Genomic DNA, 15296 nt, shown 5'->3' on the forward strand with positions numbered 1-15296 from the left:
TTATACACAATATAAATACACAAAGCATAATGCCCAGGAAACTCAAAATAGAATAAATCCAAATAAACACACTCCGAGACATATTCTGATCAGACTCTCAAATACTGAAGAGAAGGAGCAAGTTCTGAAAGCAGCAAGAGAAAAGCAATTCACCACATACAAAGGAAACAACATAAGACTAAGTTGTGACTATTCAGCGGCCACCACGGAGGCGAGAAGAGGGTGGCATGACATATTTAAAATTCTGAGAGAGAAAAATTTCCAACCAAGAATACTTTATCCAGCAAAACTCTCCTTCAAATTTGAGGGAGAGCTTAAATTTTTCACAGACAAACAAATGCTGAGAGACTTTGCCAATAAAAGACCTGCCCTACTTCAGATACTAGAGGGAGCCCTACCAACAGAAAAACAAACAAAGGAGAAACAGATATAGAGAATTTTAACTGACATATATAGTAGCTTACATCCCAAATCACCAGGACACTCATTTTTCTCCAGTGATAATGGACCTTTCTCCAGAAGGGAACATAAGCTGGGACATGAAACAAGCCTCAAGAAATTAAAAAAAAAAAAAAAAAAAAAAAAAAAAATATATATATATATATATATATATATATATATATATATACTCAAAGCACATTCTTCAACCACAATGGAATACAAATAGAAGTCAATAATTTTTGAATTGTAACTCCACTATTTACTTCCTACATGATATAAAATACACAAACTCTAATGACAAATCAGTGGTTTTGAACTCAACGTAAAATATGTAATTTTAGACAACTATATAAAGGTGGGGGAATGGAGGAGTATAGGAACATAGTTTATGTGTCCTATTGAAGTGAAGGTAGTATCAAAGAAAAACAAGATCGATCTGGATTTAAGAGGTTAATTTTAAGCCCCACAGGAAACACAAAGAAATTATCAGAGAATATAACCATAGAGATGAAAAGTAGAGTTTGGGTTAAGAGAAATGGGGGAGGGGCAATGGTGAGTTAAGAAATGAGTGTAGGGTTGCTGTTTGAGGTGAAGGGAAATTTCTAGTAATGGATGGTGGGAAAGAGCATTACAACATTCTAAATGTGATTAATCCCACTAATGGAAGGCTAGGGAGGGAGTGGAATGGGAAGATTTAGGCTGTATATATGTTTCCACAATTGGAAAAAAAAAAAAAGACAGTCTAAATAGATAACAATTGAATGCCAAGGATGAACTTGGATGGGATTGGAGGATAGAGGACAGGTGGCTCAAAGGGACACAGCTGAGACATAAGGAAAAGGAAATATAGAATGTAAGCTTCGTATCACTGTTGAATCTCTTGTACTTCTTAGCTGCGCTTAATGGGATTGCATAAAAGAATGTTCTTGTTCGTGGGAAGGGTATACGTGAATTACAGTGTATGTTCAAGGATGTGTGCAGCTAGCTCTCATATGTTCAGAAGAGAGAGCAACAGATGATGGATGATAGATAGGCAAGAAGGGAGGGAGGGAAAGAAATAGTGATGTGACAGCAGGTTAAAGTTGGTGGATTGAGCTATCGGGGGAGGGGGGTCAGGGTATGATGGAATTCTGTGTATGGGGTTAGTATTGTTTTTGCAACTGTTCCTATAACTTTGAATTTATTTCAAAATAAAAAAAAATTAAAAAAAAAAGAAATAAAAGCAAAGTAAGAAAGACTGAAGCCTTCAACAGCCTCATCAGTTAACTCAACATGGTCAGGGAAAGAATCCATAAACTTGAAGTCAGCAGAAATTACTCAAACTAAACAAAAAAGAAAAAAGAATGAGAAAATCCGAGGACTACAGGACAACATAAAACAGTCTAACAAAAATATAGTTAGAATCCCAAAAAGATGAAGAAGAGAGGAAAACACAGAAACAATATTTGAAGAGATAACAGCTAAGAATTTTCTAAAATTAATGAAGTATATCAAACCATAGACCCAAAAGCTCAGAGAACACCAAGAGAATCAAACAAATCAACAAAAAAGAAAACTCCACACCTAGATACATCACATTCAAACTGCTGGGGGAGAGGGGCGGGGTGGAATAAAGAGAAAATCTTGAAGGCAGTCAGGGGAAAGAAAAGACATTATATACAGGGAAACAGGATAAGCAGAAACTCTGAAAGCCAGACATCATTAAAGTGCTGAAACAAACAAGAAAAATCATCAACCCAGAATTCTACATTCACTTAAATATCTTTCAAAAATGAAGGAGAAATAAAAACTGCTTCAGATAAACTTAATGTAATTCACTATAGCAAAAGGCTAAAGAAGATAAAATATATGATCATCCATAGACGCACAAAAATTATTTGACACAATTCAACATCCATTCATAGTAAGAACTCTCAGCAAACTAGGTATAGAAGAGAGCTACTTCCCCCTGTTAAAGTTTATCTATGGAAAAAAAAAGAAAAAGAAAAAAACCTATAGCTTTCATCACAGTTGGTGAAAAACCAAATGCTCTCCTGTAAGTTCATAAACAAAGCAAACATGACTGTTCTCACCACTTCTATTCAACATTGTACTGGAAACACTGTAATAAGGCAAGGAAAAAAATGCAGAAGACATCCAAATTGGACAGAAAGTAGTAAAACTGCCTTTATTTATAGATGACATGATTGACTACATCAAAAATCCCTTTAAACAAAGCTACTAGAGCTAATAAGTGAATAAGGTCACAGTATTTAAGTAGTTCTTGAAATTTTAAAAGTATAATTTACTACAGCACTCAAAATATGAAATGCTTAAGTATAAAACTAACAAAATATGTCCAGAATCTGTATACTGAAAACTAAAAAATACTGTCAACAGAAATCAAAGACAACCTACATAAACGGAGAGATATACCATGTTTCTGAATTGGAAAACATAATATTGTTCAGATGCCAACTCCCCCCAAAGTAATCTTTACATTTCAATCAAATTCCCAACAAGACTTTTTGAGGAAACTGACATGCTGTTTTAAACTGTTATGGAAAGGCAAAGGAAGAAGAATAGCAAAACAATTTTGGGAAAGAAAAAAAACACGGTGAAGAACACTCACTACCTGATTTCAAACTTACTACAGAGCTATACTAATCAGACCACTGTGTACTGGAAAACGGGTAGATTTATAGATTGACAGAACAGAAAAGAGAGACCAGAAATAGACCCACACATATATGGTCAACTGATTTTCGAAGGTATAAAGGAAATTCAATGAAGAAAGGATAGTATTTCAATAAATAGTGCTGAAAAAAATTGAAAGTCTTCCAATATGCAACAGCCACTAAAAAATAGAACTTCTATCCATACCTCACATATATGCAAAAGCCAACTCAAAATGGATCACAGACCTAAACGTAAAACCTAAAACTGTAACACTTCTAAACGAAATACAGGAGACAATCTTTGTAATCCTGCATTAGGCAAAGATTCTAAATATACAACACCAAAAGCATGATCAATAAAATAGAAAAATTTTTAAATCAATAAATTGGACTTCATCAAAATTAAGAACTTCTGCTCTTCATAAGACAATGGTAAGAGAATGAAAAGACAAGCCACAGACTGGGATAAAATATTTGCAAATGTTATATCTGAAAAAGAACTTTTATCCAGAATATATAATATAATGAACTCTCAAAACTCAATATCTGAAAACTACCCAATAAAAAATCAGCAAAGGACTGGAACAATACTTCACCAAAGCAAATACAAAAATGGTATCTTAGTTTACCAGAAGTGCCATGACAAATACTACATACCAGCTGACTTAACAACAGGAATTTATTGCCTCCTGGTTTCAGAGGATGAAGTTCAAAATCAAGGCATCAACAAAGCCATGCTTTTTCCCCAAAGTCCATAGCATACTGGTGCTTGCTTGCTGCAATCTTTGGGGTTCCCTGGCTTTTATCTCTGCCTCTCGTCACTTGGCAATCTATCTCAGCTCTTCCAGTTTCCACTGACTTCTGGCTTCTTCCTGTTTCTAGTTTCTACTGACTGACTGCATCTGAGTTTCCTCTCTTTTTTAGGCCTCCAATAATACAGATTAAAACACACCTTGATTCAATTTGGCCAGACTCGACTAATAAGAACACCTTCAAAAGGTCCTATTTACAAATGAGTTCATACCCACAGGAACACAGATAAAGATTAAGAACTTGTCTTTTGTTGGGGTGCATGGATTCAATCTATCACAGAAGGAAATAAACACACAAAAAGATACACATCATTTATCATTAGGAAAACACAAATTTAAGAACACAAAAAGCTCTATGCCTTATGATACCATTTATATGACATTTTGGAAAAGCAAAACGTTAAGGACAGAAAACATCAGTTGTTGCTAGAAACTGCAGTTTAAGTAAAGGGTTGGGTACAAAGGACACAGGAATTTTGGAGGTTGATGGAACTAGTCTATATTTTAATTACAGTGGTGATTATATGACTATGCTTTTGTTGAAATTCACAGAACATACTCTTAAAAAAGGTTAATCTATTAAACGCAGACTGCACCTTGTATCAGTTTGCCAAAACTGCCATTATGCAAAACACCAGAAACTGATTGGCTTTCATAAAGGAAATTATTTGGTTACAAAGTTACAGTCTTAAGGCCATAAGAGTGTCCAAACTAAGGTATCAACAACAGGGAGCCTTCACTGAAGAACAGCCGATAGCATCCAGAAAACCTCTGTTAGTTGGGAAGGCACATGGCTGGCATCTGCTCCGGGGTTCTGGTTTCAAAATTGCTTTCTCCAAAAGGTCTCTGGGTTTGTCTCTCTTAGCTGCCCCAGAGCAAACTCTGGGCTAGCATCTCCAAAGTGTCAGCAGCATCTCTCGCAGTTGCTCTGGGGCATTTTGTCCTCTCTTAGCTTCTCCAGAGCAAACTCTGGGCTGGTATCTCAAAGCGTAAGCAGCAGTCTGGGCCTGTTTAAAAGACTCCAGTAAACTAATCAAGACCCATGCTGAATAGGCAGGGGCCACATATCCATGGAAATAATCTCATCAAAAGTATCACCTAAAGTTGAGTGAGTCACATCTCCATGGAAACAACATAATTCAAATATCCCACAAGACTGGAGTAAAAGATCATGGCTTTCTGGGGGGCATAATATATCCAAACTGGCACACACCTTAATTTTAAAAAATGAAATATCACATCCTCTAGAAATTCCTACCAAAATATGGCTGATGGCACTGACCCTTTAATTTCTGATTCTTGGCTTGAAAATGTTTATCTAGAAGCCAGTTAATTAGTGCAGCCTTAACGAAGTTATATCGGTAAGACTGAGAATGAATTTCTTAAATCTTGAAGCCACAGTCATTCCTAATTCTGCAGTTATTACTTGGAACTTCCACTGACTTACTCAACTTGGTGCGAGTAAAGACTGTAAAACTAAGTCTCCTTTAACTGTTAACCTTGCAATTCTTTACACTGCACCAGGGAGATATATACAACTATATTTTTAATCTAGATAGTTTTACTCTAGAATAATCCCTTGCTCAAAAACTAATGACTCACCAGAGCCTACAAAATATAAATTAAGCTTACCTGGTACTCAGGGTTCTCCATGATCTGGTGTCAGTCTACTATTTCAACCATATTTCTACCATTGTCGGAAACAAATTTTATAATTTGGACAAGATAGCCTCACAGTCTGTTCATTTTAAGCTTCTGAAATGCTTTCCTTCCTTGCATTACCTTGGTTCAAACAACCCTAACTACTGTTCATTCAGAATGTTTACCTTAAAACTAGCTTTTTTCCCAGTAACTACTCAAAGGCACACTGAATTCACACTTCCGTGAATCACGTGTATTCATTATCTATGGCATCTTATATTCCTTATCTATTCCTTATAAATGTTTCATTTATGAAAGTTATCTCATATTCTGTATGTTTCTTTAGGACAAATACTGTTTCCTACAATCTTCTTGTACCCCCAGGAACACACCAGGTACTCAATAAATATTCAGAGAAAATATTAATGTGGAGATTATATAATACTTCATCAACAACTTTCTGGGAAAAGTTACTTTACGGTTTGAGAAACTGAGGCAAGGGGCACTAGACTGTTCCCTGAGATCTGTAGCTGTAGCATGCTCACTCCATCTCTCCACAGAGCTGAACATACATGGAAAAACACTCAAATATTTAAATATCTCAAATTCATTTTTTAAGGCCACAAGGTAAGAAATGGAACCCTAGAGTTCTTCTATCCCAATCCTCCCAAGATTATATTAGTGCCTTGAAAAGCTAAGTTCTCATAGTTGTTCATATTCTTCTCATAGACTACAAATATCACAAAGACAAGAATTGTGCTTTCTTCTCTTTTTAAAGCTCACAGAGCAACTATTACATGTGTAGTAGGCAGGAAATATTCCTATCAGATTTCTTAAAAGCAACATAAAGGCAACTCATTATACACATCTCTGCCCCATGTAAAAACATGATAGTTACTCTTCCTACTGGGAAGATATATTTTTCATCATCTTTGGCACTAATTCTAGAATGCTATCTGCCAGGTCCTATGCCCTGATAAATATGCACCCACAAGCAATTACAGAGATAGATAGCTTAGGGGGAGGGGGCACTCTTTGGTCAGGTCCCAATGCTGGCCTGCGGTTAGGGGGAAGAGAGTGTGGGGGGAAGGGGTGTGGCCCTGTGATTAATCATTGCCCACTCTGCTTAGGGATATTTATCACAGCCTGCTGTCAGGTAAATCACTGGAAAAACACCTCTTCAGTAATTAATGTGAAGTGACGGATGGACAGCCCCTGGGCCCATTAATCAGGAACATCAGCAGCCTACTGAGATTATGAATGTCAGGATGCATAAACTGCCTGTGGATCAATAGGCCCAGGAATTCATCCAAGGCTCTCATTTCCGAGACATCTCCGGTACATTAAGCTCCCTCAATCCCTCCCCCAACTCAAAATGAAAAGCAAGGCTTCAGAACGAAGAGCAGGGGGCTGAGGTCTGAAGTGACTACTAGTAGGGAAACAGTTAAGGAAGCTAGCTATGGCTAGGGACAGTATCGGGACAAGCAACACAACCACAAAGAGCTATAATGATCAAAAAGCTCTTGGAAGGTTCAGTGCACTGGAAAAGCAGAGCAACCAGGAAGATACAGCTAACATTCAATTACTCAGAAGCTGATTATCCATTTTAATAATCAACCAGCATCTTGCTTTTAATTTTTCCCCTACTCCCTGTTCACATTTTCTTTCCTTTCATATTGGCACCATGAACAGAGAGAGAAATAAGAGAATGAAAATTCAATTTTTGCTATTTAACAGCTGTTTTGGTTTGCTAAACCTGACAAAACGCAATATAACAGAAATGGGTTTTTGGCTTTCACAATAGAGACTTATTAACTTACAAACTTACAGTTCCTATGCCATGCAACTGTCCAAATCAAGGCATCAACAGGATGATACCTTATTTGAATACCAGCTACTGGCAAGTTTGGGCTCCTCTATCAGATAACAAGGCACAAGGAGACATCTACTCATCCTTCTATCCCGGGTTTCAATGCTTCCAGATTCTGGCTTCAATGGCTTCCTCTCAGCTTCTTTGGGGCTTTTTCTGTAAGCTTTTCTTAATTTCATCTCTATGTGTTTTATCCTCTTATAAAGGACTGCAGTAAGAAGATCAAGACTCACCTTAAATAAGGTGGGTCACATCACAATTGAAATAACCTAATAAAAAAATCCCATCCACAATAGGTCTATACCCACAGGAAAGCATTAAAAGAACATGACCTTTTCTGGGGTACATACAACTTCAAACTACCACAACAGCCTTGGTTTAAAAAAAAAAAAAAAAAGTGATTTAAGAGAAGAAAAATTTGTATAAAATAAAATCATCGAATTATCTTTAAATTTAATTTAACCTAATCTTCCATTACCATGATACACTGGGAAATGCCAGCATAAATATCTAGTGTTTTCCATTGAGGAAAAAGTTATCTTCCTGGCTGATTAGCATTTGCAAAGCGTTCTGCCAAGATAACATATAGGTTAAACGCTAAACTGTGTGCTAAGATTCCAGCTAAGTGAAATCAGCTCTTTATTCCATTTCTTCCCCAAGTCAGACAGAAAATTTTCCATCAAAAGAGTATGTACAACATGCACACCAGTCTGGATCTGAAAGACATTTACTATTTACTTGTCACCCCAAGCTTAGCCACATTTTGTATGGGAAGTAAGACTATCCTCCCTGCCTCAAATTGAATACATTGGCAGTAACGGGAAGGAGACTACACTTGCTGCCACATCCTGCCAAACCCCCAGTGCTGTGCTTTGTGGTCAGACTCAGGCCAGGGCTGCAACTGTTGGTTAGAATGTGTCTCACAGTTACGGCTACCTGTTCCGCTAAATCTCATTTCATCCTACTGATGGATAGATGGACAGATGGCTGCATGATGAAAGCAGCATTATCAGCCAGCTTCTATGGAGCCTCGGGATGATGGATGGCCCTCTTTCTATTTTCTCTAAACCACCATCGATCCAAGCCATATTTCAGCGGTCAGAAGTCCAGTAATATTAAGACACACAATCAGGTTAAGTTACTTGCAGTGTAAACCTCTAGAACAGAAATCCTAACACCTCTGCTTTGCTGTCATGAACTAGGCAGAAAATTTTATAGTTTCATTCTTTCTAGCTGCTAAATCAATGAATTCCAACAGTGGAAAACCCAAAGGGAACAGCTGGGCTCCATCCTAGCAGCACTTGAAAGCCTGGCTTGCCTGCCAAATTTTTTACTAGCCAGTTTAGTGAAATGATTCTGTAGTAGTGAGCAGATTTGTGAATGTGTATCAAGTGGAGTGTGAAGCTATTACAACCATACAAACCGCCTAAGTTTGACAGTGATATAATCACTAGTCTCAAACACGTATGAAGCCTTGGATACATTCAGTAGAATTTGTTTACCAACACCAAGGATGATGATTAAAACCAGACAGATTAGCTCTCATTCACCTGTTTGCACTATGTCCAGCGGACTTCTGAAGGCGCTGTGCAGCGACTCCTACGTGGAGCTGAGCCAGTACCGGGACCAGCACTTCTGGAGTGACAATGAAGAACAAGAAAAATTACTGAAGAAAAGCTGTACGTTGTATGTCGGAAATCTTTCCTTTTACACAACTGAAGAACAGATCTATGAACTCTTCAGCAAAAGTGGTGACATAAAGAAAATCATTATGGGCCTGGATAAAATGAAAAAAAAACAGCATGTGGATTTTGTTTTGTGGAGTACTATTCAAGAGCAGATGCAGAAAATGCCATGCGGTACATAAATGGAACTCGTCTAGATGACCGGATCATTCGCACAGACTGGGATGCAGGCTTTAAGGAGGGCCGGCAGTATGGCCGGGGGCGATCTGGGGGCCAGGTACGAGATGAGTATCGGCAAGACTATGATGCTGGGAGAGGAGGCTATGGAAAACTGGCACAAAACCAGTGAGTGGATGAGAGCCCCATTAGCGAAAAACACACTCCTTGGCCTGTTGAATTTGTTGAAGAGCAATACTGAAGGTCTGCAAACCAGCCGTTTCTACCAACCTTTGATCAATGTCTCTACTAAGCTGGAAGCCTCATCATGGTTTTCCTCTCTGAAAATTATTAAAGGACAGAATCCAAAAGAATGCCTTTAATTTTAGTTTTAGAATCTTGTGTCAGATTACCAGAATGATTTTCTGTTATTAGGTCAAAAATGTGTTGTATGATGACAGATTAGATCTATGATGTTGATTAATCTGTCAGCCAAAAACATCACACTTCTTTTAAGAAGACTGGAAAAACTGAAAAATTTGTTTTACCATGTTTGAGTCTAAGTAGGTTTATGATCTACATTGGTGCCTGGATTTTCTTTTTAATTTTTAAATTTGCATAAAAGTAATAAATGGAGTTTTGCTATGTATTATGGCCTTGCCCTACATTAGGAACAGATGTTTGACAACTGAATTTGTTTTCTAGGCTGAATTCTCATCTCTCAAGGTAAACTTAAGAGCAAGGGGCCTACCTAAATAGTTGGTACAAAAGTTAAGCATTAGACAGACCCCAGAGGACACCACTTGCACCCAAGCTTTATATGGTCCTTCAGGAAATGCAAGTGCAGGACTCAAAGGGTATTTACTTAACACATTTTTCAAAAGTTGTACATGTTATACCTAAAGCTAAAGAAAGCAAGAGTTCATATTATTAAGCACTTCAGATGTTCGAAGGGGGGCACTGTCAATAGGAAATGTGATGAAATAACAAGGGATGAGTTAAAACATTGCCTTGAAATTATGAAGGTTGCTCTGATGTCCATCAGATTTATTCTTTTCATTTTCAGAGTGATCTTGGGAATGGAGTGGGTTTAAAGAGCTTGAAGATCAAGAAAATGCTTAACAAAATGATCAGATAAGCCTCCCTCGGGAAATGTCTTTTTCAGCAAATTCTTGTATTGAAGTCTGTTTTGTTTTTACCCCATGTCAAATTAATTATACTTACTGAGGGTCAGAGCCTTAATAGCAAGCAGCTGATCTCTACAGAGAGAGGAGTCTAGAGAATTTATTATGCATTTGTAAAGCAAGAAGTGATTTGTCCGTAATACTTTGTGTGAGCTTTTCCTCACTTAAAAATGCTAATCTAGTATAATTTTCCCTGATAAAAGTGGTTTGTGAAAATTGGGGCCGAAATAACTAATGTGGACATCTTTCTTTCGTGTTACAGTAACTACGTTTTCTCACGAAATTCAAACTTTATTTGAATTTTTAAAAGTGCTATAACCAATTGTTAGTACTTAAGAAGAAATGTGTATTAATGAACATATACTATTTGTTTTTCTAATTTCTTTTCACATTGTAGTTTCAATTAATGTATTTTATGTATTTTTTTGTAGTAAACATAACTCAGATTTCTGCAGGTTTAAAACCACAGAGCGGTTCTTATTTGAATTGTCTCTTCTGTGACAAGTCACCTTTCAATAAAGTTGGACCAATTAAAAAAAAAAAAAAAAACAGACAGATTAAAATTCTGTCTTTTGTACACAGTCCTGAAATGCTTTCTCTATAGTCTGCCTGGCTGACTCCTATTCTTTTGTGTATGCATTAAATCTTGAGAAATCTCTGCCCGTTTCTACAAGCTCACTTCTGTGTCCATTTGCTCTGTTACATTCTAGACACTCATCTCATAAGTCTGTTTAGGGTCCATGCCTTTGTTTCTTTCATGTCATCCTGAGCTCTCAGATACCAACTAAGACTTGTATAACTGAAATCTGTATCAAAGTTATTCCCAGTGGTGTGGCTGGAAGAAACAGACTCTGACTCCAGCTTTGCAAGACAGATTCCCAAAACTCACGTGCTAACTTGAGATACACACACACACACAACTTATCCCCAAATGACATGTTCTCTGAATGCTTCCCTATCAACTACACCCCAAATCAGCTTGGCGTGGTTCCAAATCCTGGCCCTTCTTGAGTGAGATGCTGCTACTCCAAGCCTATGCTCACAGAGAATTTGTTTGTGGGAGGACGTAAAATGTTTCAATGGAGTGGCAACTATAGTTCTTCTTGCTATTATAACAGTTTACTTTAAGGAGAATGTTCAGACAGATTCAATGGAATTGAACTAACCCTATTTCTAAATAAGGTCACATTCAGAAGATCCAGGGTGACATGAATTTTGTGGGGACACTATTCAACCCACTATATTATAATCCCAAAATATATCACTTATGGGGGATAATAAACCATAAATTAGAATACCACCTCTATTGCTTATGCCAGGAGAGGAGCTCAGCTGAGAGAAATGTGATTCTCAAATGTTGAGAACTGGGAGTTTGCAAGTTAGCCTCTTGCTAGGACTTAATATTTTATACTTTAATATTTATAGTCTGTTTCTAGGAAAAACTAAAATATATGCTAATTTTAAAAAAATACTTTATTAGAGTATCTTATTAAGAGAAGCAATGCCATTCACATAAACATTAAAGAATTTTTAGAGAAGCTTAGAATTATATTATTGAAAGGGAGTTATAGGTCAGAATTCAACATCCTAATTTTTTACAATAAGGAAACTGAGTATCAGAGGTATAACCCCATGGTTACCTAGATATTAAGTAGCAAAGCAAGACTGGAACCTAGGCTTCAATTATAAGTGTTGTGCTGTGCTTGTCCCACTGTATTTTATAGACATTTCCTTTTGATCCTTGGAATTTCAGAGGGAATGGGGGTAATAAAGGTTGAGTGTTGCTTGTGGCATGTCTGTGTTTTTTAGGGGAGGAGAGAAACAGAAATAATTAAATGTGGCCATCCAAAATACTGTGCTTCCTATCAAAGTTTCCCATAAATGGTCTGAGAGTCATTATCTCAGAGAACAAAACTAGATGAATGTCTAACAACTACTCTTCACTTCTCCCTTCCTTATGTGTTTGCCCCAGTCCTATCCAGAAGGTTGAAAAGAAAAAAGCGAAAAGATACTTAATGAAAGTAGAATCAGAAAAGCAAGAGACTCTACAACTTAAACCAAAAGGATAGAGGAACAATCTGTCCTCTTCATTTACGAGGATACCACATACTTGTAAATACAGTGCACAAGCTTACTGGCTGGACTTCACCCTCTGGTGACCAAAATGTGTCACTACTCCATTTTCTGATTTCCAGGCTACTTCCACACAGACCCTAAAACCATATAGCTGAAAAAAACATTAAAAATCATGTTATTCCACTTCCTCATCTTAAAGATGAGGAAACTGATTGAGAAAAGACAGCTATTTGAGTGAGAACTGAAACGAGAACCTAGGATCTCCTATCAACTAAACTAGCAGCTATATCACTATCATATGTGATGGTCAATTTCATGTGTCAGCTTGGCCAGGTTATGGTGTCCATCGTTTGGTCAACCAAGCATTGGGTTGGTTGTTAATGTAAGGATATTTAATACACAGATTTGCATCTGTAATCAGTTGATTACATCTTCAGTCAACAAAGGAGACTGCCCTCAACAAAGTGGGTAGTATTCTCATCCAAACAGTTGGAAGGTCATAAAAGCAAAACTGAGGGAGAACCTAAGATGGCGGCTAGGTAAGACAGGGCAAAAAAACACCTCCGTGAAAAATACTAGATAAAAATCAGAAAGTGACCCAGAACACCAGTTTCAGCGATGCACCAGCTAGACAAGGTCTGCTAAAACCACAGGGACTGTGCACTTGGTGAAACCAGGAGTCTGCATTCTGAAACGAGTGAGTAAGCCGGCTGAAAGTCCAGTGGCCACGCTGTGGTGTGGGGAAACCGGGGGTTGGCATTTGGAGACGGACTAGTTCTTTAAAAAAAAAAAAAAAAAACAAAAACCCAGGAATGACTGCAGTTACAACAGTGAGAACCGTGCAGTGAAGCACAGCAGGAGCAGGCTGTGCCAACCTCTCGGTGTCTGGCGTGGAGGATAGAGTCCTGCTGATTCCCTCAGGGCCAGGGGGCCAGAGCGGAGAGCCACAAGGAGAAAGAAACCACGCGGCCTGCAGCCGGCTCCCTGGCAGGCTGGAGATACTCCGGCCCGGGGCCATACTCACAGCCCAGAGCCACACCAGGATACCCAGTGTGACGGGGAGTGTATCCCACGGCACCACACACATGCCACAATACCGGCCGTGGACAGTGGCCTTGGATGCATAAACAGCTAGATGTCCTGGAGCTGGGAAGGCGGAGCTGTGCAAAAATGGGGGGGGGGGGGTTGAGACACCCCATTCAGTCATCTTTGCTTCAGGCTGGGAGCACCCCTGCATGGCCTGGAGGCCCGGGGCTTCCCTTGAGGGATGGCGCGCACTTGTGACATAGCACAGCCTTCCCTCAGCAGAGGTCCTGGAAGATCACAGCTGAGAAGGGGGGCCCGCTCGGAAAACCCAGGGATGCTACGTCAATGCCAGCGACTTGTGAGTCAGCAGCAGAGAAAATCTGGTGCAAAACTGAAATGAAGGCCTAGACTCTTGCAACAGCCTTGAATCTCCGGGAACACCTGGGAGGTTTGAATATTAAAGCTGCCCTGCCTCTCTAACCACCCAGACACACACCCCACATTCAGGGCGGACAGCACCAAAAACACACCCAAACTGAGTTCACCAATTGAACCCCACAAGAATCATTTCCCCACAAACCACAAAGACGAAGCTGAGGAGAACTGACTTGAGGGGAATAGATGACTCGCAGACGCCATCTGCTGGTTAGTTAGAGAAAGTGTATGCCATCCCATCAACTTGCAGTTCTGAAAAATCAGAGTGGTATTTTTTACAACTTGAGAGAACCCTATCAAGCAAAGCAAATGCCAAGAGGCCAAAAGCAACAGAAAATCTTAAAGCATATGATAAAACCAGATGATATGGAGAACCCAATCCCAAACACCCAAATCAAAATATCAGACCAAACATCCAAATCAAAATATCAGAAGAGACACAGTACTTGGCGCAATTAATCAAAGGACTACAATCAAAGAATGAGAGCATGGAACAGGATATAAAGGACATGAAGAAGAACATGGCACAGGATATAAAGGACATAAAGAAGAACCTAGAAGAGCATAAAGAAGATATTGCAAGAGTAAATTAAAAAATAGAAGATCTTATGGAAATAAAAGAAACTATTGGCCAAATTAAGATGACTCTGGATACTCATAATACAAGATCACAGGAAGCTGAACAATGGCTCAGTGTCCTAGAGGACCACAGAACAGAAAATGAAAGAACAAAAGAAAGAATGGAGAAAAAAATCAAAAAAATCGAAATGGATCTCTGGGATACGATAGATAAAATAAAACATCCAAATTTAAGACTCATTGGTGTCCCAGAAGGGGAAGAGAAGGGTAAAGGGCTAGAAAGAGTATTCAAAGAAATTGTTGGGGAAAACTTCCCAAACCTTCTACACAATATAAATACACAAAGCATAAATGCACAGCGAACTCCAAATAGAATAAATCCAAATAAACCCACTCCGAGACATATTCTGATTAGACTGTCAAATACTGAAGAGTAGAAGCAAGTTCTGAAAGCAGCAAGAGAAAAGCAATCCACCACATACAAAGGAAACAACATAAGACTAAGTACTGACTACTCAGCGGCCACCCTGGAGGCAAGAAGGCAGTGGCATTATATATTTAAAATTCTTAGATAGAAAAATTTCCAACCAAAAATACTTTATCCAGCAAAACTCTCCTTCAAATTTGAAGGAGAGCTTCACAGCTGAGAGATTTTGCCAATAAAAGACATGCCCTACTTCAGATACTAAAGGGAGCCCTACTGACAGAGAAACCAAGAAAGGATAGAGAGATAG

The 15296-nt window shown here is 38.4% G+C and overlaps 1 protein-coding gene and 1 pseudogene across 7 annotated transcripts in view; one reads left to right on the top strand and one right to left on the bottom strand.

Moving 5' to 3' along the window:
* Positions 1–15296, bottom strand: part of R3HCC1L (R3H domain and coiled-coil containing 1 like) — a 177873-nt gene that overhangs the window by 98786 nt on the left and 63791 nt on the right. The gene's annotated exons all lie outside the window — the stretch shown is intronic.
* Positions 8983–10712, top strand: LOC119510859 (annotated as a pseudogene).

The sequence above is a fragment of the Choloepus didactylus genome, chromosome 15 (genome assembly GCF_015220235.1).
Source record: "Choloepus didactylus isolate mChoDid1 chromosome 15, mChoDid1.pri, whole genome shotgun sequence".
NCBI classification, from domain to species: Eukaryota; Metazoa; Chordata; class Mammalia; order Pilosa; family Megalonychidae; genus Choloepus; species Choloepus didactylus.